At 40.4% G+C, this 25,193-nt stretch overlaps 1 long non-coding RNA gene across 2 annotated transcripts; it reads left to right on the forward strand.

The window, feature by feature from the left end:
* Positions 1–2,209: 2,209 nt before the first annotated feature.
* Positions 2,210–22,241, forward strand: LOC140528840 (uncharacterized). Of its 2 annotated transcripts, none has more exons than XR_011975320.1 (3): positions 2,210–2,363; positions 9,353–9,579; positions 21,574–22,241. It is a non-coding gene; the product is annotated as an uncharacterized lncRNA (long non-coding RNA). The 2 variants fall into 2 exon arrangements; XR_011975321.1 differs by lacking the exon at positions 21,574–22,241 and adding an exon at positions 13,259–13,638.
* Positions 22,242–25,193: the final 2,952 nt, after the last annotated feature.

The following is a 25,193-nucleotide window of genomic DNA, read 5'->3' on the forward strand; positions in this document are numbered from 1 at the left end:
TTCTGTGTGCAATGGGAATATTTTTCTTGGCAGTTACTGTTTGGTGGCTGTTTTCACTTTGTCCTGCCTTGAGATTAGAATTTATTATAAACACTGGCTTAATTATTCATCTGTATCCTCTCGGGGCATCAGCAGCTTCCTTTCTTGTAAGCCCAGTGTCTCCTACCGTGGTAAGACAAAGAAGAAGCAGAGAGCAAAGATTCTCGGGTGCTTTTGTTCTGAGCATATGTTTCAGAACCTGTCAATGACATACGCACATATGGAAAAGACTGGAGGAATGTGAGTTATCCAGATCTAACATAAACACTGGGCTTCCATACCCAAGGACTCCAAAGTCTGGGAAACTCTCTGTGGACAGTTGACAGCATCTTCTCGATGGAGCAAGAGGAAATGTTTGTGATTCCAAGACTATAATCTCCCCAAGGGCATGACCTATTTCCTTTTGGCCTTGAACCCGAATCCCTGAGCCCAGGGTCAGGCACTTGGGGAGAGCTTAATAAATGCCTTCTAAATGGTGAATGGATGAGCTTCTAATGGAGGGGGCTTTGAGGGTGGGGCAGAAGAGAGAATAATCTCAGGGGGAACATGAGCAAATTTTGGAAGAAAATTGAGACAGTGTGAGAAATTTTGCTGGGCACAATCATCAGTCTGGACAACTCATCAATCAATAACTTATTAAGTGTTTACTCTTTATCACAAAACTTATGGGAAAGGATCAGTGCAAAATCCCACGGAAGTAGTTGTCAATGGCTCCTGATGCACTCCTCAGGAAAGGCTAGACACACCAAAACTAGGTAGATGGGCACATACATCCAAGCTAAAGTAGGCCCTTTCTTAAAGAGCTCACAAGCTAATGGGGGAGTTAGTTAATCAGAACAGAGGAGGGAGAGCATTCTAGGTGTGTTCAGAGAGATAATGATCAGAGCTGAGAGTTGGAGGGTCTTCTTCATAGAATGGCAAGGAACTCAGTGTCATTGGATCAAAGAGTATGTAATAGTGAGTAAGGTCTCCCTAAAATCTAGAGAAAAGAGAATATCAAGAAGGTGAGAGTGACCAATATATGGTCAAAGGCTATGGAGAAGTCAAGGTGAATGAGGATTGAGGAAAAGTCATTGGTTTTGGTAACCAAGAGATCATTAGTTATATTTATGATTTACAGTACTAGAGAATTATCTGAGCTCATTGTGGGGTTGAATAATTTAATCAGCGGTAGCTCAGTGGATAGAGTGTTGGCCCTGCAATCAAGAATATGGGACTTCCAATTTAGCATTAGACACTTATTACCTGCAGGACCCTGGACAAGTCATTTAACTTCTATTTCCTCAACTGTAAAATGGAATGATAAAATCACTTACTTTGTGAGGTTATTGAGACAACAAAAGGAGACAACATTTTTAAAAGCTCCAAGCACAATGCCTAACACCATCAGAACTGAGAGATGGAGGGTCTTGTTCATGAAATGGCAAGGAGCCCTATGTCACTGGATCGAAGAGCATGTGATAAGGAGTAACGTGTCTCTAAAACTTCCCTTTGTCCATGGATATGCACTGAGTACAGGTTAAACACAGTTATCCTGATTCCCAGATCATTTCCCTATTTCTTGGGCCAATGTGTAGGTTTTTCTAAAAACAAAAAAAAAAAAAAAAAGAAGAAGAAGACCCTGAAAACCATAGGCCAATGAGCTCAATATTGATTCCCGGGGAAATTCTCTAACTGGTCTTTAAAAAGATGGTTCCTCAACATGTTGAACAGGACTCCATGAATTCAAGAGCCAAGTCACATCATCCTACATATATTCCAGCTTTGTTCAAGTTTACTTAAAATGGCAGATCTAAAGTATTTTTTTTATCAGTAGTTTACTTTGATTTTGGCAAAATGTCAAGACGTTCTTGTGGAAAAGATGTTGATTTTTAGGTCAAACAATAACAAAAATCTCTGGATTTGGAATTTATTGCTTGGCCACACTCAAGACTGGTAGTTACTTGTTCCTTGTCCATGTGGCAGGAGGGCTCCAGATATGTGTGCTTTGCTGCTTACTATTGAGCTTTGGGTTCACTTGTTTGTTTTCAGGAGTGTCTTGGATGTAGCCATATATGGCATTCTTGATAACTTCAAAGATGTCACAAAGACTAGGTAAAATAATGGATGTCATGCTATCATGACAGACCAGCCTGGGCTGGATCTAAGTTTAGAGATTTCACTGGAATAAACATAAAGGCTTACACACAGGCTCATAAAAGGAATTCTTCAAGTATATGATGGGAAGACCTAGTTACAAAGCAGTTTGGTTGAAAAAAGATCTACATCTTTGAGTGGATTTCAATTCCAATGAATTTCATCAATGTGATGTGAAAACCGAAAAAGTAAGTTGCATCATAAGGGGCATAGCCTTTCCAAGTAAGGAAGTGATTGTCCTTTGACATCCTCTCTTTGCTATCCAGATCAAACCCCAAGGAGGGTTGAGGTACTCACCTCTAGGAGACAAGGTTCATGGACACTGTTATACTGGCAAGCATCCAGAGAATGGCAACTGTCATAGTGAAGGGTGTGGAGTCCACGACATGCAAGGGATGAAGGCTCTTCTTGAGAAGAGAAAGAGAAACAAATGGTTTTCTCAAAGAATCATAAGTTTAGTCATGGGGAAGTGTAATTACACTTGCTATATTTGTTTCCAGAAGGCACAATAGGAAGGATGATGGTGGAAACAGGGGAGCAATGGAAGATGGAAAGACCAGAGGCAGACCTTGAAAGAGAGTGAACGCCCCTGCTTTGTAGCTTTGGACAGAGATGTAATGAACACTTTTAAGGAATGTTGGAGAGGAGATTCTGCCCAGGCATGTATTAGAAGAGATATATCAAAGCCCTGTCCAACTCAGACACCTTGTAAAGTTCTCTGGAGGCAGTTACTCCATCCAGATTCTGACTCAGTCACTTATTGACCTGGGGCAATTTGGCTAACTGTTCCGAGGTTCACTTTCTTCATCTGTAAAATGGGATAATAATAGAACCTAACTCATGAATTTGGTAGAGGTTTCAAATGAAATAATTTATGTAAAGCATTCTGCAAACTTTGAATCTCTAGATGCATGCTAGATATGTGTATGTGTGTGTGTATATATATATATACACACACACATATATATACATACAAACACACATAAAATATACACACATTTATATGAGGGATTGAAATTCTCTGTGTGTGTGCATGAAGGATTGAAATTCTATGTATTTGGATTGAAACTCTTTCTCTTTATATATACATATTTCACATGAATAAAAATTCTACATATATATATTTCACATGAATAAAAAATTCTCTCTATATACATATTTTACATGAATAAAAACCTCCCTCTCTCTCCATATACACATAGATATAAAATCCCTGGCAGAAATTTGAAAAATTAATTTTTCATAGCTACCTCCCCTGACTGTTCATGACAGACAGCAGACATATTTCCTTGAGGAAATGTGCTCTTAAATTGGTAATTGAAACACAATAATTTGTAATAGAAATGAGATGAGGAAAACCATAGATTTATAGCTGACGGCTGATGGGAGACACGTTAATTAAATTTTCCATTTCCTCTGATTACTGTCAGGTGGGTCTTTCTTATGCCATCCTGTCTCTGTCATCTGTAGTTCACTGGAGTTCAGATTCCATGTTCTCAAGGCAGGGAGAATTCAAGGTCAGACCCCTTCAGATGGAAGTAAGGACCCTTATCCCTAAAATCTAGGAAATGGGGAGTATAAACTAGGTGTCTCAGATGAGTAACAAAGGTGTGGTTGGGGCAGGAGAAGGATGGGGGTGGGGGGGTCAGCCAGTCAGTGAGGCCACACCTATTTATTAAGTGAAAGAAAGGCCAAAATGGAAAAGTAGAGGGAGGGAACATTAGGGGGAATGTAGCAGAATTAGGAAATAACAACACAATTGTCTGCTAAAAGAAACGAATAGCCCTCACGTGAATGGAATAGATTTTAGCAAAATCCTGAGCTCCTTCTGAACCTGCAGTCAAAAACATCAGGTCTAAACAGGAGCACTAAAGCCACAGACAAACACACACACACACACACACACACACACACATGCACACACGCACACTCAGGATTTGAATATATTTTCTAGGGCAGAGAGATTTGTACACATTGTTCCTAGGAAGGGTGAGTCCTTAACATGCCCCAGTTGAAAATGACATTACACTTACTGTAACAAACCTCAGAGTACCACTGAGCCTCCTCAAGGAGATCCACAGGCACCTAAAGAGCAGCCTTACCAGCCAAGTACGTACAAACAAGTGGATGACAAGCTTACACTGTGAAGTGTAGCTGGATGGGCATCCCAATCACTGAGTTAGTGTGTCACTATTTACTGCATGTCCTAAAGGTCTGAGTGTAGTTTTAAACCACAGACTTTAGAGGGATACCCTGCACATATCTCTTATGCTCAGTCAATGAACTGGGTTCTGAATTCTGCAGGGGAGAAGATGGATCTGGATTATATTTTGGAAAACTTATAGCACTGTACATTTTCTATGACTGCTCCTTGACCCCGAAATAACAACAATAAAATAAGACTATTAATATGATGAATATGCTTATCATTATGATGACCCTCACCCCCCCCACTACTACTACTACTACTACTACTACTACTACTACTACTACTACTACTACTACTACTACTACTACTATTTTTACTCTTACTTTTCAAATACCAATATCAAAACTTGAAGAATGTAAATTGCGGATAGTTTAAATAACATGAGAAGATGTCTAGCTACTTAAAGGGGATTGAATCAGAGGACCTGTACTTTAGAAGTGTGACTTTGCTAGAGAAATACAGGTCCCAAAGGTCTGGATCTATTCAGGTTTTCATGTTACTAAGACTTTGAAGTCACAAGACCTGGGTTCAAATTCCTCTTCTTACTTTGAAGCTTCATACAAACTTGGACAAGGCATTTGTCTCCCCTGAGCCTCAGTTTCCTCATCTGCAAAATAGAAGCACTGTACTTGACCTGCAAAGTGCCTTCCATCTCTGTATGCTTACATTCCTATGAACTCAGATGACTGTATTGGGCAGTATATGTGACATCCCACTTATGCAATTCCCTCCCCTTTGTCTACTGAGAAGAAAATGTCTTTCATTCTGTGTTTTCTAGGGTTAAGACTGTCCACTGTAATCAGTTCAAGTCTGTTGTTCTCATTCACATTCTCTTGTCATTATGTACGTGTTCCTCCTAGCTCCCTTTATTTCACTCCATCTCAGTTCAGAGACTTTCCCCCACATTTCTTAAAATTTCTCCTTTCTTCTTTTGCCATCATGGTCTATACCATGTCTATAACATGTTCACTCAATCATTCACCAAACCTTGTTTCCAGGTTGTCCTTATTTCTGCCTCAAAAGGGATTGTCATGAATGGATGGCTTTCTATAGGACTTCTGATTCTGTCTCAGAAACATGTCATTAGATATCAAGAATCAGATGGGACCTTAGAAATCATTTAGTCCAGTTTCCATATTTGAAAGATAAGGACATTGGGGCCATGTAGGGTTAGTGATTTATCCAAGGTCATGTTGATAGGACTCAACTGAGCCAGCATCTCAACTCAGGTGACTCCAAATTCAGCACTATTTTCACTGTACTTCCTTGACATTCTGTTTTTAAAAATAAATTAACACACTAGTATTAACAGTGTGACAAAGGGCATGATCAGAAAAAATACATTCTTTTTTTCCCCTGGAAATGGTTGAAACAATTCACAACTCCACCAACAGTGTATTAATAATGTGTGTCTTCCTTTTAAAAAGTCCGTTCTCTGACCTGTCTCTCTTTGTTCTGTTTCTTCTGCCCATGGTCCTGGTCAAATCAGGCATGCATTTTGGCAGAAGTTTAGAATTCCCATGCTTTAAAGTTGGGGGAAGCCTAGATGGAATTCTTTCTGCTGAAAAATTGCACTGGACTAAAACATGACTACAAAAGAATGAATGTGATCATCAGGGAGGGGATAGCCCTACCGTGGTCTGTCCCAGTTAGACACATCTAGCGTACTGTGTTCATTTCTGGGTGCCACATTTTGGTGAAATATAGTTGTTCCTCTATCCTACAACTCTAACCCCAGGTTAGAAGGTTCAGAATTGAACCACAAGGTGTTAACATAGTGTTAAATGTAAAGACAAATTCTTGCTCTGGTACCGTCATGATCATTCTCTGAACTAATTAAAGAAAGATGCCTCATTGGACAAAAGTGGGCAAAAGGAAACAGAAAAAATTTAGATAGGCATGTTCTAGGGACAATGATTCAGTCCAAGACCTGGTACAGGAAACACCTATGAGGGGAGGGGATTTCTCATTCTTCCTTCCCACTACCGTGACAACTAGCAGTGACATGCTCAGAGGGTGGCAGCCCATTACACATTTGGAGTTCATCATTTTGAGAAAGGTCAAATACAATTGAGTCAACAGAGGCACTCTCCAGTTAGGTCTCGACATAGTAGGTCAGTCACTTGAAGTCAACAGCAGCTTTGAAGAACTGGGCTCCTGGAAGCAGAAAAGAGAGCTGGGGAAAGGAGCAGACCATGGAAACCCAACTGAGTAACCCATCAAACAGAGATGTTGCAACTCAAGGGGGCTACAGGAAGACTCTAGGTGGGAGAAAGTACTTCCAAGTCCTATAGGACCAAGGGTTATAACCAAGGGTTATAAATTTGAGATACAGGTATCCTACACAAGTGACACTTCGATTTTTCTCAAATTTAAGTGTACTTTTCCCATAGAAATTATTTATATTTGTGGGGTAATATGTGACTAGTTCATGGGGATGGGGATGAGGGTATTTAATAGATATTGTTTTTATTTTGCTGTATTAGCACATGCCTTTTCTATGAGTTAGTTGTTTCTTTTGACTGGTTGTTCATGGAAAACTCCATGATAGGGACTCATGGTATTGGGAGTGTAGACTCATGGGGTTACTCCTAGAACTTGGAATAGAATCCATCGCTTGTAGTTTCAACTCATAAATGCAAATGAAACTTGGAAAAGTGCCCAAAGGGGACTCCCATGTTGCTGCATTTGAGCAAATTTCATGGAACATAACAAAGATAATGAGAAATTGGGGACCAGACTATAGGATGGTCAATTGAAGGAGAAGGGTCAGGTACATATTTGAAACATATGAAGAAAGAAAAAGAATAGACTTGTTTTGCTTGATTTTAAAGGACAGAACTGGGTGAAATGGTTACATGTTCAGAGAAGCAGGTTTGGGTTCAAGTGAATGAAAAGCTTCATTATAATTGTGTTCATCCTTTGTTGCCAGAGAAGACCATGCCATCAGAGAAATGACGACATGACTTGCACCTCACTTTGTTTTGAGTGAGGGAGGGCTGGGCAGGTCACCAGCCTCACTTCTCCTCCACAGCCATCTGAATCCAGTGACCAGATATTTCTCAGGATGACTGGAGATGGCCCAGGATTCCCTGGGAGACCTTGGCCCCATTAGGCCAAGGTCTATGCAGGTCCTCCCTTAGGGTGAGGTAACGCCCATTCAGTGAATAGGCCTGTTCTCTGATGGCATGGTTTTCATTATAATTAACCATTAGTGGAATGGACTGTATCATTAGGTTGTATGTTCCTCAACCACTAATATGGTGCGGCATTAAAGCAGACATATGATCAATTGTCAGGATATTCCTGAGGAGTTTCATGGACCAGAGAAGGAAGCACTGGGGCTGTCTTCACTGGAGGTCTTCCAAGTCAAACCTCTTTCTGGGCAAGTTGCTGAAAGGATTCTTTTTTAGGAGCAGTGACTCACAAATGTGAAACGCACATAAGGTCAGCTCCTCATGAATACCCACTTTCACCAGGCCAGGCCAGGCCAGGAGAAGACTCTGAAAAGCCAGACTTCTGCTGTATATCAGCACCCCTTTAGTCCTTGGGGAATGCTGTCAGTTCTTTAGGTCCTGTAGTAACGATCTCCATCCCTGGTGTCCAGTCTGGCTGCTCAGCTTCAGCTGGTCTGCTGCAGGGATGGAGCTGGACTCACGACTTTCAATTGGCGTGGTCCTTACAACGAAGCTGAGAGCAATGGGACTGTGGAGGTGCCAGGTGGGTAAGATGTTTGTTCTCTGTGGCTGGCACATTCTGCCACATCTGCAGGAGCTCATTCAGAGGCAATGGTGGGACAGTACTGACGACCTGCTGGGACACTTTTATACCTCTGTTTTTATTACTGCTCATGATCCCACACATTAATTTAACCAGCCTGAGTATATAATTATGATGTATTTTTTTCTTCCATTCAACAGCTTTGGTGATTAACTAGGCAAATTCAAAGCTATGAAGAGTTATGGACAACACAGTTGCCTTCCCAGGGCATCCTGGGAAACATTTCTAGCATAAAGGTGTTGACCCAGACATCACCTCACTCATCACTTAAGTCACTTTTCTTATTAAATCCTGGATGGAATATAGAGATAAGAAACAGGATTGCCTGTCTCCTCTTCCTCGCTCTTTTCCTTCTTCTTTCCTTCTTCTCTCCTTCCCTCCTTTCCCTTTTCACTCCCTCTCTCTCTCCCTCCCTTCCTTCCTCATCCCTTCTCCTCTTCCTCCCTCTTTTCCTTTCTCTTTCCTTCCTCTCTCCCTCCCTCTTTTCTTTTTCTCCCTTTCCTCTCTCACCTTCCTTCCTCTCTTTCTCTTTCCCCTCCTTCCCGCCTTCTTTCCCTGCAGACTGTCTATCTCACTTCCTACTTGCTCTCCTTCCCTCCTTCCAATCTCTCCCTCTTCTATTCTTTCCTCTCTTCCTTCATTTTCTTCTTTCCACCCCTCTTTCTTTTCCTACTTCTCCTCCTTCTTTTCATCTTCTTCCTCTTTTCTCTTCCTTCTTTTTCTCCTTCCTTCACTTCACTTTGCAGTAGTGGATAAAGTATGAGACTTTGAGTCTGGAAGTCCTGGGTTCAAATTATGGTGCAAATACTACCTATGGGTCCCTGAGCAAATCATCTCACCTCTCTGGGCCTCGGTTTCCTCATCTGTAAAAAGAAGGGATTGAAATCAATGACATTTAAGGTTTCTTCTGGTTGCCCCCAGGCCAGGGCTTGAGCCACTAAACCACCTAGATCTCTAAGGATATCATCCATTTGTTTTATGGCTTCTCAGATACAAGCTAGGTGAGGGTCAGTGGTAAGATTCTGAGAGATCTGAAGATAATTCAGGCAGAAGGCCTTCCATCACAGAGATTATAGTCTGGGTGGGGAGGGAAGGAGGTGTAGCACACATAAAAACAGCAAATACCAGAAGAGAAACCGGAAAGGAGACACATCGGTCTGACAGAACTCTCAATTCTTTCCTTGGAAGCTGATTATGACAGAACCAGAGGGAAGATGGCTGTGGAGATTCTGCTCAGGAGATAGATACACTTTAATGAAGAACTCTTTGGTCACTGGGACCCCAGCTAGAAGAAGCACCCATTTGTAAACTTAAACTTTGGGAGAATATGAAAACTTCATAGTGGAGTGAAGAAAGAAGAACCTCAGATAAGTGAGAGGCAATGTCAGATAGGATCTTGATTTCAGCCATTACAGGTAAATATTTCTAGAACATCTTATATGCCAAAGTAATTGCATGAGCGAAATGGGAGCAGAGTACCCCAGGTCTTGACACTGCCAGATGTGACTGAAAGCCATAGACTGCTGCTGTCTTAGGTGATGACCCCACTTGAAGCTAGCCTGGCAACAAGTTGGGTGACCAATAGATTGCAAACTCCCTGAAAGTGGGGGCTATTTTTGTGTGTACTCTCAGGTCCTAGAACCATGCCTGACATGCAGGAAGTGATTAATGATTGATTAAAGTCCTTAGAAAAGTCACTACTAGTCTCTTGGGACTCAGTTTCCTCTCTTGTAAAATGGAGAAGCTTGGAATCTCCAAGGTCTATTCCAGTTCTCTCATCTAGAAAAAAAGAATAAAACAATACTGAAGTTGGTACTTCACAAGGTCACTGTGGGCAAAGCTCTTTGGGGCCTATCCTGATAAGTTCTTTAAGGGCAGGGACTGTTGAACTTTTGTCTTTGTATCCCTAGAGTCCAGTATAATGCTTGGCCCACAGTAGGTGCCTAACAAATGCTTGTAAACAATTTTAAATGACACTTTTCTATCCTTTTAACTCCCACAAAATTTCTCATCAAGTCTCAGAGGTGCCCCACCTTCTGGAGGGCTATTGCAATGGTGCACCACTTGCCCATCATACCAAATAAGAAGTGATTCCGGAAAATCTCTTGGCAGAAAAGTATACTATCCAAGGCAAAATATTTACAAGTAGGTTGGTCACTAAGTCATGAAATCTTTGGTCATGGCAACTCACAGAACAAAGAGAAAAAAGGTAAATGTTCTTTGGTTCTTAGTGATGCCCATTCTACTGCTACAGGGATGGGGACAGAATGATAGGAAAAGGGGACGGGATGGGAAAGTAATCTAAGAAACATAAAATGGTTTGGACCATCTAGGGATGTTAACTTAAATGATGGCTCACTCGATGTTCATATGTTGGATCACCGCATGTTCACTCCTTCCAGTGAGCACCATATTGGCAGAATGACCCAAATAAGAAGCATCAATATCGACATTCACATGATAAATGAAGCCAAAAGACCAAAGGAAGTTGCAGATGAGTCTCAGTGTAATTCCCTTCGGTTCTGCCACACAGCAGTCAGGAGGATTAGAAAGGAGTAGTCAGACGTAATTTCATCACATACCCAAATATGCTAAGACACATTGGATGGAATAAACAGTTTTGTTGTACGGTGGTGCTCATGATAAGTATAAGCAAAGACAGAAAAGAAAATTAGAACAAAAACACAGCAAATTGCACACTGAGCACCAACATCTGTCGCAGAGCATGATTAGGAAGAGAAATTCTATGAAAACCTTAGCAAGATCTTACAAAACAAGCTAATAATATTATATTACATTCAAGTAGCACTCCTAAGATTTGCAGAGTTTCATGTACATTTTAAAAATGTGAATTTCCCGAATACATATTTAAAAGGAATAACATGCTGTACATAATAGATTTTCAGTTTCATGTGCAATCATTTAAAAATTTCCTGTTATAGAAATGTTTATTTTATCTCATAAATTAAAAATAAAATAAATAAATGTTGTTTAAAAATTGAACTTCCCAATGACCTTGTGGGTGGATTCGATTATTCCCATTTTACAGATAGGGAAACTCAGAGAGGGCAAGAGACTTGCTTAGAGTTATAGACTATATTTCTTCCCCATCATGACTTTCCCCATAGCAGTTTCCATACTGTAGATCACCATAATAACTGAAATTTTGGGGGAATTTTGCAGAAGCTTCGGATGACATGCAAAGGCCAGATGATGACACAGAAAATGTTTAGAAACTCAGAAATGCATAAAATATATGTATGCTGTTGCATAATATTAATCCATATTAGAGAGTAAGGTACTGTAAAACACCTCATAAAAGAAAAAGAAAAAAAAATCAGATTTTTTCTCTGTCATGAAGGGAGGGTCAAAAAAATTTACATGGATTTCCCAGATCATGGAGGTGCTGGCCTCTTAATCCCCATGATGTGGAAGGCATAAGTGTAGTAAGTGCTAAGGCTGGATTCAAGATCGTATCTTCCTGACAAGATCAATGCTTTACCATGGTCTCTCTGGTTATATGTGGTGATTTCTTTTGAAATGTAGAGTAGGGAGAGGGGAGGCTTATATGTTTCTTTCCTCTGTATATTAAGCTATTCTGAAGTAGATGATTCAATTCTGCTGAATTTTTCTTCTCTCAAATAAAATCTCTGACCTTCACAAGATAGGACCCCTAAAAATCACCTTCACAATTTTTTTATTACTCAATTTAAGTCTTTGTCTCCTTTTCACCCATCTCTGTATGTTATCTCTGTATCTCTGTATCTATCTGTCTGTCTGCCCGTCTGTCTAACTATCTATCCAGTTAATACCTATCTACTTCTGTCTGTCTATATATCTCTATCTGTCTCTCTAATATCTATCCCTCATTTGCTGCCCTATCCAACCTGTGAAGGAAATTCAACAGTTCTTGGTCTCCTCATCTTGAAAATCTGGCAGTCGAGGCTCAAGCAGTGACATGCTTGCCTTGTGGTCACCCTGCCAGTGATGATCGGTAGCACGGTTTGATCTCTCCTGTCTTGGACTTCAGACCTCCTTCTATTGAGCCACTATAAAGGTGATCTCCTGATTCTCTGTCAGGGGCTCTGCAGCTCCCTCACACTTGTTCCTCTGACAAGTTCCTTTCAGTGGCAGTCATGGCTCCTAGATATGCTATGCTAAATGCTTACCTTTCATCTCTTGATATGACTTCCTTTGGTGTAAAGGGTTATTTTAAAGACAGAGACAGCAGCCACATAAACATTCCCCCTTTTCTTACAGGGTAAACCAGTTTGAGGTCTTTCCCAAAACAAAAATCCTTGACTGTTCAAAAGCAAGAGAACAGAGTGACTTTCAGTGCAGAAGGAGAGTTCCCTTTATCAATAGATAAGATTAAAGTGGAAATAGACAGAAATCCATGCAACATCTCTCTGCCCCCTATTTCTGTACAATCACAAGTGACAGGAGAACTTCCAGACCTTCTGGACCTAGTGTCACCCTGAAAGGGGAAAGGGAGGCTATTAGGATTCTAAATATGCTTGTTGGGCTGGTTTGGGGAGAAGGGGCAGAGGGAAGGGAAGGTGAGGAATTCCACTATAGAAACTCAGCTCTTCTGATGGGGGCCTAGGGCTGGGGGCCATTGATTTTTCCCAGGTCTGAGGTATTCGTCGCACAGGAAAGGGAGGGGGAGCTCCACCACCCATCTCCTTCCTTCCCCTCTGTCTGCCAGACTGAGGAGCAGAGGGGAGGCCTGAGCCAACAAAGACCCCAGAGTCCTTCCAACCTAGGCTTCAGTACAAAACCTGGCAGCCCTGCATGGCCTTGGGTGGGGCCAGGAGGGCACCTTTGGAGGGAGGAGGGGAATGAAAGAGCAGAAGGACCAACAAGAATTTAAAGGGATTAGCCTGGGTATTTAATTCTTCAAGCTTTCTAACCCAGGCAAGGAATGTCCTTTTATAGATGTAAGTATACACACATATGCTTATGTACACACATGTATAGGTATAAATAACACACATATTATATAGGGATACATGCATGTGAATATATATGTATTTCAAGTACGTGATTATATATAACATACATATGTTTTCATTTATATTCTTCAAAAATCAGGCCTGGGTAAGAAAGACAAATTCTGGACTTCACGTGAAGGTGGTGAGCAGTGGTGGCTGAATGAGAGAGGGAGAAGGACAACCTTCTGAAAAGCAGGTGAAAGGCCGGCTCCACCACGAACTTGTCACGTGACTGTGGAGAAGTTACAGTCCTTCTTTGGGACTCAGTTTCTTCACTTTTCAAACGTGGGATGTAATATAAGGGCCCTTCCAGCTCCAATATTCTGTGCTCTACATTCCAAGGGCTGTCCCAATGTAGGCATACTACTCTTTGCTCCAAAGGCTCTTCTAGGTAAACATTAAAATGTTCCAGCCTCCCTCCCAGTTCTGACATCCTACATTCCAGGCTCCCTCCTGCCACTGACATTCTGTGTTCTTTGTTTGAAGGGCTCTCCTAACTGATATTCCTTACTAAGGTCCTTCCCAGCTCTGACGTTCTCTATCCTATGTCCAATCAGCTAACCAATCAAACTGCAAGCATTTATTAATGCTTCCTCCATGTGGGACTCCAGAGGATATCTCGAGGAGATGACCATTTATATTGGAAGAAAACAGGTGTTCGTATGTGTATAAACAAAGTAAAGGATGGGAGAACGGACCCTTGATTTCTCTGGAATAAGGTGTTAGTTCCAAGGAGAGGAAATTCCTTCTCCCAGTGCAGGCCAACATCTTCTCTGAAATTTATAGTCATTGAAAGATGACAAGAACATTGAGAGTCACTCAGCTCGTACGTATCAGAGGCAGGATTGAAACCCAGGTCTTCATAGGCTTCTCTTTGTCCATTATGTGTTTCTAGAAGTTGTCAAAAAAATTAAGTGTCTACCATGTGTCAGGAAAGCTGAGCACTGCAGAATCTATGCTTTCAAAATGTGGTGGTAAAGAAGACTTTTTGAGAATCTCTTGGAGAGCAAAGAGATAAAATCAGCCAATACCAAAAGAAGTTAATTCAGGCTATTCACTGTAAGGTCAAAAGCTTTGGCCATATAATGAGAATACAGGGTCCACTGGAACAGACCCTGATGTTGGGAAAGATTGAAGGCAATTGGATAAGGGGATAGCAGATTATGAGATGGAAGGAGAGAATCATGGGAACATGGAAGGTGAACTTGGATAGACTTTAAGAGATATTGGAGGGGAAAAGGGCCTAAAGTGCTATGGTTCACAGGGACACAGCTCAACAGCAACAGCATTTTTGGAGACCTTTCACTGCTAGATCAATGCTTTGTAAAGGCTTCAGGTAGTAGGTGGAGTTAGAGTGGAGCTTGGAAGGAAGCTTTAAATTCAAGAGTTGGAAAGACTTTGCTGGACCCAGCCCATGTTCCATTCAGGACAGATTTATTGTGGGGCTCTGAGGGTTGACTTATGGTATTCCATGATCATCGCCTTCCTTGCAATAGCCCTCCACCTTCTTTGTCTCATGGATGAACACACATTTACACACAAGAATTCACAGATATTTGCTTACAAGCCCTTGCCTTGAACTAGCTTCCTGGGCCTGTGATTTATTTTTTATTTTTTGATACAGGAAAATGTGTATTTTCATCCCAAGGCAGGAAATGCTATTTACAGAACACCCTGGGATGCCTGTGTTGGGTGAGGGCAGATCCAGAGGAAGCTGAGGAGTGGGTGGGTCTTTTGGCTTGTGAAAATGAATTTGGAGGTTGATCCTAAAGGAATTAAAAAATTCCCACTCCTCTGAACTGCTCTTGAGAACATAGTTTGAGAATCTTTTGTACTAGGAGGGTCAAGGTCAAAGACCTTGTCAGAACCCTTCATTGGAGGAGGAAAGAAGCCTGCAGTCTAGGATTGAGAGTCTAGGGAGTGGCCATTTCCCATGAGGAGTGCTTAAAGTGCGATCCCAGGATTATAGCCTTAGTGTGCTAAGATGAAGCCCTAGACATTAGGGCACCCACCTGTATTTCTAGAGAAGGAAAGTGAGTCCTAGAGACAAGAAATGACTCTTTCCCAAGTTATCATAGTGACTCATTGTGATTCAGAGGGCAGAGTACTGGATTTGAAGCCACAGGGCCCGAGTTCTAGTTCTCTCTGTGCCTCCCTTTACTTATGTGATTTTGGCCCAGATGCTGAACCTTCTTTCATCCAGTTTGCTCATCTTTTAAATAAATAAGTAGAACTACATGATCTCTGGATCTCCTTCCAAGTGCCAAAGCTAAGATCCTACTTAGTTGACCTGGCCCCCAACCCAGGACATTCTAATGGGTGTACATGAGATACAGGATTCAGGCCACATCTGGGGACAGTGAAGGCAATGGTCAGCTGGCACCAGAGGGCTTGAACAGGTGAGTCTAGAGAGATGTAAATTAGGGTCAGATTATGAAAAGCTTTGAATATCAATCAGCATCATAACTTTAGATCTAAGAGGGACCTTAAATGCCATCAAGTCAGGTTTCATCATTTTATACTTGAGGAAACTGAGGCACAGTGAGGATAGTTTATTTCCTAGGATTACACAGCTGGTAAGTGTCTGATGTGGGATCTGAATCTAGCTCTTCTTGTCTCCAGGTCTGCCATTATATTCACTACAAAATGGTGCTTGATTATAGAATAACGTCACTGTTCAACGACTTGGAGGATTCTGTTATGACAAGGTTCTAGAATATTTTTTTAACCACAATTCATGCATTCAATGAATTGGCTTTCTAAGGCATCAGATACTTTATGTGCTTTGAGAGTCAAGTTGTACCTGATGACCCTTAGAGTCCTTTCCAACTGGAGATCAATGGTTCTGCAGTCCTAAAATAAGACAAAAATCCCTTTGTCTACAATGATTATTTCATGCAATCAACTCACCACTGGGTCATTTAATTTCTCTGAGCCTTCATCTGTAAAATGGATGATATTTGGATTTGAATATACTTTGGCAAGAAACGAGGCATAGACATCTTTTGCCCTATACCAAGATTAAGTCCAAATGAGTATTTGATTTAAATATAATGACCAATAGTATAAGCAAACAAGGAGAGCAAGGAATAGTTTACCTGCAGATCTATGGAGGAGGGAAGAATTTATGATCAACAAGAGATAGGGGACATTATGAAATGCAAGATGGATGATTTTTAATACATTAAACTGAAAAGATTTTTTTCACAAATAAAACAGATACAACCAAGATTAGAAGGGAAGCAGAAAGCTGGGAAGCAATTTTTACAGCAAGTTTCTCTGATAAAGCCTTTATTTCTAAAATATGTGCAGAATTGAGTTGAATTTATAAGAATATAAGTCATTCCTCAATTGATAAATGGTCAAAGGATACGAACAGTTTTCAGAGGAAGAAACTCAAGCTGTCTATAGTCATATAAAAATGCTCTAAATCACTGTTGATGAGAGAATTGCAAATCAAAACAACCCTGAGGTGCTACATTGTATCTATCAGATTGACTGACATGACAAAACAGGAAAGTTATATATTTCAGAGATGTGGGAAAATTGGGACACTAGTGTATTGTTGTGGGAGTTGTGAACTGATCCAATTATTCTGGAAAGCAATTTGAACCTAAGCCCAAAGGGCTATAAAACTGTGTATACCCTTTGACCCAGCAATACCACTCCTAGGTCTGTATCCCAAAGAGATCATAAAAATAAGAAAAGGACTCTCATGTACAAAAATATTTCTAGCAGCTCTTTTTGTGGTGGCAAAGATTTGGAAGTTGAAAGGATGTTTATCAGTTGGGGAATGGCTGAACAAGTTATGGTATATGGATGTAATGGAATACTACTGTGCTATAAGAAATGATGAGCAGGCAGACTTCAGAAAAACCTGGAAAGACTGATGCCGAGAGAAGTGAGAAGAACCAGGAGAATACTGTACACAGGAACAGCCACGCTGAGCGAGCACTAACTTTGATAGACTTAGCTCTTTTCATCAATGCAATGATCTAAGACAGCTCCAAAAGCTTCATGATGGACAGTGTTCTCCATGCAGTAGATGTTTAATAGATGTTTGCTGAATAGATCAGAATAAATCTTCATTCCTTAGGCATTTAACAATCCCTTAGTAAGAAGCTGAGCTCCATGAGGCCCTATATCTGTGATAGTGGTCAATCAGACATCATCCATGAACTTGGATTAGTGACAAGAGACTCAGACTCAGAGAAATATGATAAAGTAGAAAAACTCAGTTCGTAAGAGGAGAACGTGTTAGCAGATCAGATAAGGGGGTGGGAGAGGGGTTTCCCCTCTGTGAGCGGGAGTGGGAGAGGAGTTTCAAGAAAGCATGATGTAGAAGAAGATAATACTGGACCCTATCAGATCAATGGAGTTTAAAGCCCAGTTTTGCCACTTACTACCTGCCTGATTCTGGGAGAGTTACTTAGCATCTGTAAGCTTCAGTTTTCTCAGCTGTAAAATGAGGAGATTGGACTCTATGGAATCTGAGATTCTTCTAGTGATAGATTTATGACCTTGTGAGTGGCCCTGGACAAGTCACTTATTCTCCTGGCCTCTCAGTTTCCCTCATTCGTAAAAAAAGCAGGGTTGGATTCACTGACCTCTAAAGTTCCTTCAGTCTCTAAAGTTATAACCTAAGACGACCAGGGAAGACTTCATAGAGGAGAGGGATTTGAGTGGGCACAGGTCACACTTGCCAGAGGGTACCTTCCCTCTCGCCTAGAAATCACTAACTCCTCTAGAACTAAGGGCATCTCACGGTGCCTCTTTCTTTATGGTGTTCATTTGGTGGAGTTCACCATGGAGCTCTTTATGGTGTTCATATGAATGACCACTGGGATTCTAAAGCTAAAAATCTAATGTAATCTTAGACATGACTGACAAATGCATCATGGTCAGAAGGAAGGGAGCTAGATTGTAGGACAGGAGGTGCCAAGACCAGTCAATGAAATGTCCATATCAATTTCCCAGATCTCTCTATACTTATTAGTTAATGTGATTGACTCATCTAGGTACCTTTAGATCATGGGTTTAGAGTTGGAAGGCATGTCAAGTAGCAACCCCTCATTCTGAGGAAATTTATGCACAGGGAGGAAAAAGTAAATTTCAGAAAAATAACATAGGTAATATGTAGCATCAGGATTTGAATCCAAATTCAATGACTCCAATTGCAGCGCTCCTTGTAATCATTGGTTGTATTTTTTCATCTTTAAGAGAAGGTATTGAGATAACTGGAATTATCTCTAAAGTCCCTCCCAATTCTACCATTGTATGTTTTAGTCTCTACCAATTTGACAATTACTCTGAAATTATGTTCTATGGATGCTCCCAACTCTGATGTTATACTGTATGTTCTAAGGCTTTCCTGAATACTTTCTCCCAGCTGTTCATGTCTCCTTGCCCCACACAATCTGTTTTCTATTCATACCAGTGTGTATTATGTTATGCAGTTTTGTATATGTCATGCATGTAGGTATACTTTGGCCCTTTGCAGTCAGGAAGGACAAAGGGCATGATTTTATCTCGGATGAGGCCCCACATGTAACATATCTGGCTATCTACATGCTCTCAGGACTAGGCCTGTTACATCTCCCCCTCAGGGTTCCTAGGGACCTGTAGGATGGAGTTTTCTCTTTACTCTGCTAACAGCTTGTACATCCATTGACTAAATTCTCCCATTTTTAGAGAGTCCGTGATAAACACCCATGTCTGTTTAATCATTATAATACCAGGTGGTTTTTCCAGCAGAATATTTTCTTCCTAGATATGGCAAGAATAAACATACAGACATTTCTCCAAATATCTCAGGGGCACGATACCATATTTCTCCTCTATGAGCTCAGTCTCAGGGTGGGAGAAGGGAGTGTTGGGCTCTCCACTTGCCTCGGTTCCTCCAGGTTCACATGCAAAGTGTGCCTTGATGATGCCTTCAGCTGGGCTGGAATCCTAGTTTCTCAGGTTGTTGCTGCTAAGTTGGCCCAGATTTCTGAATCTCTGGAACTCAGGGATTCAGCCCAGATAAATCCAGATCAGAGACTTTACTCTTTCCCCTCAGAACAGAAAAGGATAAATAAAAAGGCCAAGAACTCAGATCTATTTCTCAGGAACTACATGGCTTCAAGATAGAAAAAAGGAGGTCTTTGGGTGCTATCCAGCAACCTCACAGTCTCATTGTCTGTGAGTGAAGGAGTCACCATGTTCACCTAGACACAAATGGGTGAAAGCCCCAGTCTACTGACTCAAGCTGTTGGGGAGATGCCAACAGTGATGGCTATGCAGCCAATGGTTCCTCTCACTCATGTGATAGGCCAGCTCAGACTATCCAGGCATTCTCGAGTCCCCATGATCCTCCAGGAAAGATCTCTCAGTCTCCCTAAGTGGGTGATGCTGACTCAGGTGGTCTGAGAAAAGCAACAGACTCTTATTTTATATCCATCTCTCTATCTCTTCTCTATGCAGCTATCTGTCTAGTAATCCACCATCTAAAAAAGACCGATACATATACATTAACACATAGATATGTGTCCCAAAATACATGCATATGGACATGTGGACATACATACATGTAACATGAAATTCTTGCTTCTCCCAGTGGAATGTAATCTCCTGGAGGGAAGGGGACTGTTTTTTGGGTTTCTTTTGTCTTTAATTCCCTGTGCTTAGAAAGATTCCTGGCATGTAACTATTGTTCAGTCGTTTTTCAGTCATATCTGATGCTTCATGACCCCATTTAGGGTTTTCTTGGCAAAAATACTGAAGTAGTTTGCCATTTCCTTCTCCAGTTCATTTTATAGATGTGGAAACTGAGGCAAACAGGCTTAAGTGACTTGCCCAGGGTCACACAGTTAGTAAGTGAGTGAGGCTAGATTTGAACTCAGAAATAGGAGTCTCCCAGACTCCAGCCCTGCCTCTCTACCCACTGTGCCACCCAGCTACCCTGACATATAGTAGATGCTGAATAAATATGTTTTAATCGGTTGATTGTTGAATCCTACAACACTGACATGACTGATGGAGGGAGGAATAGGATTCATCTTATTTTACAGTGACAAACTGAGTCTCCAAAGGTAAGTTACTTGTCCAGAGTCACACAGCTAGCAATTGGCAGTACTAGGACCTGCCCTGGTCCCTTTGTTTTTATATTCAATGTTCTCTCTGCTCTTTCACACTTCTCAAATGCTTTGGATTATTTTTAGTGAAAAATGAAAGGTCTGAAATGTGTCCTGCAGGCTCAGGAGTTAAGGTCCACCTTTATTCCCTAATTTTCCATTGGCTGTCAACATCAGAGACCTTCCAGGTGTCTGGAGGATGCTGAGAGGCAGCAGGGTCAGTTAGACTGTCCCCAGTGATTGCCCAGGTATTGCTCCTGGACAGGCAGAGCAGGGCAATGGGCAGAAGGCATGATTTGCTCTTAGAAAGAGAAGTGTTGTAATCCTGTCTGTGATCCCTCCTCTCAGCTATGCAATCCTGGGGTGGCACCTCCTTGGAATAATGCAATGCCTTTATCTGTAAAATGGGATGACAATAGCACCAGCCTCATGGGGTTGATGTGAATAACAAATGAGATGATATTAATAAGGTATTTTACAACATTTAAGAATTGTCTAAGTTTCAGTTGGCATTATTATTTTTAATTATTATTATATGGTTCCATTCTGGCAAATCTACAAAGCTCTGTTGAAAAACAATTTTTTATAACTCAGCTCAACACATGACTTTGGGATCAAAGTTGCAAAGAGGCATATTTTGTCTTAGTAACCATTAAAGGTCTCTAAAAGTGAACTGATTTGCCTCCCTTCCTCCCTCCAAGGGAAGTCTCAAACAAAAAGCTTAATATAATATCTGAATATAATCTATGTATATGGAAATATATTATATTACATATATCATAATATATTATATAATATACATTGCATTATATAATATGTATGCACATATATATGTATATAATAAAATCTGAATATATTAAGGGTATTATAGAGAGGACCATAAAGCAAATAAATCAGAGCTGGAAGAGACTGAAGTGACCATTTAATCAATTCCCTCATTTTACAGAGGAACAAAATGAGGCCATTGAGGGACTTAACTAGGTCACATAGGCAACAATTGTCAAAGACAGGATTTGAACCAGCGGCATCTTTTATCTCCAGAATCAGTGGTCTTTCCAGTGTATAACTTTCCCTTATCATGGAATCCATTATAGCTCTGAGCTTGGGGATCCATACAAACATATGACACAAGAGAATCAGAAAGAGATACTTTCACTTTTGATGTCCTTACCCATCTGGAAATGGACGAAAAACATTATACTGAATTGATTTTCTTTCCCTTGAGGCTGGTGAAATTAAAATATTAATTCACTAAAATTCTCAATTAACTAATTTTTATTCCATTGAATTCTCTTTTTAGGAGGAAAAGACAAATAACAACCATCACCAATTGCATCAAGAACCTAGTTAAAGTTAAAAAAAAAACTGAATGTCCTTAATTCAATCCTTTTTCAATGTAATAATATTCTTACATCCTGTGGTATTCAACTACAACATGGGAAAAAATAGTAGAAACTCAAATTAACATAATGGACTATGGTTTGCAACATGCTGTCATGCCAACATCCTTATGAGAGGTAAGTTATCTGTTTACAGATGTGTTGAGGGAGAATCAGAAAGGTGAGTAATTTGCCCAATATCACACAGTTAGCAACTGATGGACCTGGAGGTAGAGCACACAACCCTTTCTGACACCAACAGCTACCCTTCTTCCCCACCACACAACATTCTTCTGCACATTTCAGTCTTCATCTCTTTTTGATGGGGAGAGCCAAAGTCAAGGGAATGACTGCAAGGCTCAGAAGAGAAAGAATTCATTCTGTTTCATGAGTCATGAAAGTAGCTACATAAACAACAACCTTGTAAATACGGAAGACTTTGAAAGACTTAAGAACTCAGTCCAATGCAGAAACCAACCTCATATCCAGAGGATCTATGTTGAAGCATGCCTTCCACCTCTGGAGAGAGGGGATGGATTCAAGATGCACGGGTTACATATGTGTGGACATGGTCAGTGAAGGAATTTGTTTTGTTTAACTATGAATATTTGTTTCAAGAGTTTTGTTGTTGGATGTTTTTCCTTTTAAATTGGGAATTGGCAGAGAAAAAAATTTTTGGTAATAAACATATAATATATGTTATATTATATTACATATAATATTATGTGATATATTATATTTTAAACACATGACACACATTACATGTAACATATATTACATACAATATGCTGCATGTCACACATATATATTTACAAATGTATATTTGCCTATAAAGAGATGTTTAACAAAGATGGATGAAATGTATTAGAAAGAAAACAAATCTGGGGAATAGAATTCTTGGTTTGAATGCTAAAGTCACCAGTGGATGGGACCTTAGACATCGTCTAGTGTGTAGGCCCTTAACCTGGTTTGTTTGAATTAGACTTCAAGCCTCTTGAGAGCAGGGCCTGATTTTTGCCTTTCTTTGTATCCTTGGTGCTTAGCACAATGCCTAGAATACACTAAGTACTGAACAAATGTGCTGTAACTATTATTTGGCTATCATCATGGACCCCTTAGGCAATGAGATAAATTTTAAGAATCCCTTCTCAAAATACTGTTTTGAATAGCCTGTAATACATAGAATTACAAAGGAAATCAATTATTACATTAAAACACAATTATCCAAATATTAGCTTCTCAGAACACAGGTAAAGAAGCTCTGCCTTCTGGACTGAGGGACACATGAACAAGAATGCTCTGGAACACGTATCTGAGTAATATTCCTCCAGCCTCTGATTGAAGCCACCTGGTGAGAATGAGGGAACCCACCCTGGGAGGAGGCAGCTTGTTCCTCCTTGGATCAGCTCTCTTTGCTTTAACAGTAGAAATATTTCTTAATTTTGATGTCACTGACATCAAGCCAACATCTGCCTCTTTTCAATGCTCTCTCACTGTTTCTGGTTCTGTCCAATGGAGCAAAGCAAGACAAGTTAATTTCTCTTCTCTGTGCTAGTCCTTCAAATATAAGGTGTCCCCAAAATCTTAATGCAGGTTTAACCTGTTAACACTTGTACCTGCAGAGAGACTTTGGGTTTCTCCTGTATTTGATGACAACTAGCATGTCTCCCTTGAGGGTTCCCTCCTTCACTCAACATCTCTAGTTCCACCAGCTGACCTTTGCATGGCATGAGATCAAGGTGGGGTTACCCAATCTATCTGAGATGTCACATAGGTCTGCTTTTCAAGTCAGCAGATTTCAAGTCATTCAGTAGACTCTGGCCAACCATGTGATCCTAGACAGTCACCCCCCAACAACTACCCCTATCCCTGAGCAAAAGTTTCCTCATCTGTAAAATGGGGATAATGTTCATACCAGCACCCTTCTGAGACTTCTTCAAGAAAATTTCTTTAAATACTTTAAAAGTGCTATGGAAACTTCAATTACAAACATGGTGGTTTCATTTTTATAGGATATTCACAAATTCATTCAAAAGACATTGGCTCAGTCTCTCCTATGGAAGTATTGGAGAAAATATTTAAATACCCCTAGAAATGAAATCCAAAACTCAGTTCTCTTTCTGAGTCTCCTTCCTGTTCACAAATCCCCCAATTCTCCATATTTCTTATCTGTCTACATCATCCCTACTAAATTAAAACCTTTGAATAGGACTTCTGCTTCATTCCCAGCTCTGAAATATGATTAGCCAATGAGGTTCTGGATCCTAGGGGTACCCGAGGACCCAGCAAATAGAGAATTTATTGGCCTTCAATTACTGTGTGAATGAGGGTAAACAGAAAACATGTCCGTGATCTTGGAGGTCTTCACATCAGCCACCCTTGGTAAGCCATGGATTCATTCAGGAGCCTGTTGAAGGATGGACAGAGTCAGAAACAAAATTCAGGGGCATAATGGGCTTTCTGTGTCATGCTGAAGGGAGAGGGCCTGGATCAGGTTTCAGCTGGTGGAATGTTCTGTTGGCTCCAAGCTTCAAGGCTGAGCATCTTCTCTGCTGGTTGGAGATTATGTGATTAGTCCATGCACAGTGTGTTTGACTTAACACTTTCCTATGTAAATTGGAAGGAACCATTTTCAACCACCAATCCATGTTGAGGTAGTGGGAATTGTTTTATTGGAGTTCCCAATAGCTCATTTATTAATTCATTCATAAAGCATGTATAATGTCCTGTGCATCATGTACTGAACGAGGAGATGGTGAAGGAATAAGACTCTAATTTAGCTGCAAGGAACCAAAAGTCTTCAGAGTTGGAAAAGATCTCATGGGTGTTCCCAGTAGAATGAAAGTTTCTGCTTGATATTTTGTCTTTCCATTCCCAGTACCCAGCAAAACATTAGAAGCTGCTCAACAAATACATGTGGATTTGAAGTGCAGTGGAGCTGATTAAGGCAGAGTAGAGTGGAATCAATTGGATTAGAGGTCATCTAGACCAAATTTGTACCTGAGTAGGACTTTCTTCTCTTATAATTTCTTCAAAGATAATGTCTAGGTTCTTTTTTAGATCATGCCTTTCAGGCAGTCCAATAATTTTTAAATGATCTCTCCTGGATCCATTTTCCAGATCAGTTGTTTTTCCAATAAGATATGTCACATTGTCTTCTATTTTTCATTCTTTTGGTTTTGTTTTACAGTTTCTTGATTTTTCATAAAGTCATTAGCTTTTATTTGCTCCATTCTAAATTTTAAGGAATTATTTTCTTCAGTGAGCTTTTGGACCTCTTTTTCCATTTGGCTCATTCTGCTTTTTAAGTCATTCTTCTCATTGACTTTTTGAACCTCTTTTGCAGTTTTGGTTAGTCTAATTTTAAAGGTGTTATTTTCTTCAACATTTGGGGGATTTCCTTTAACAAGCTGTTGATCCATTTTTCATGATTTTCTTGCATCATTCTCATTTCTCTTCCCAATTTTTCCTCTATTTCTCTTACTTGATTTTCAAAATCCTTTTTAAGCTCTTCCATGTCCTGAGACCAACTCACATTTTT

Source organism: Notamacropus eugenii, chromosome 1, assembly GCF_028372415.1.
Source record: "Notamacropus eugenii isolate mMacEug1 chromosome 1, mMacEug1.pri_v2, whole genome shotgun sequence".
In the NCBI taxonomy this organism is placed as follows: domain Eukaryota; kingdom Metazoa; phylum Chordata; class Mammalia; order Diprotodontia; family Macropodidae; genus Notamacropus; species Notamacropus eugenii.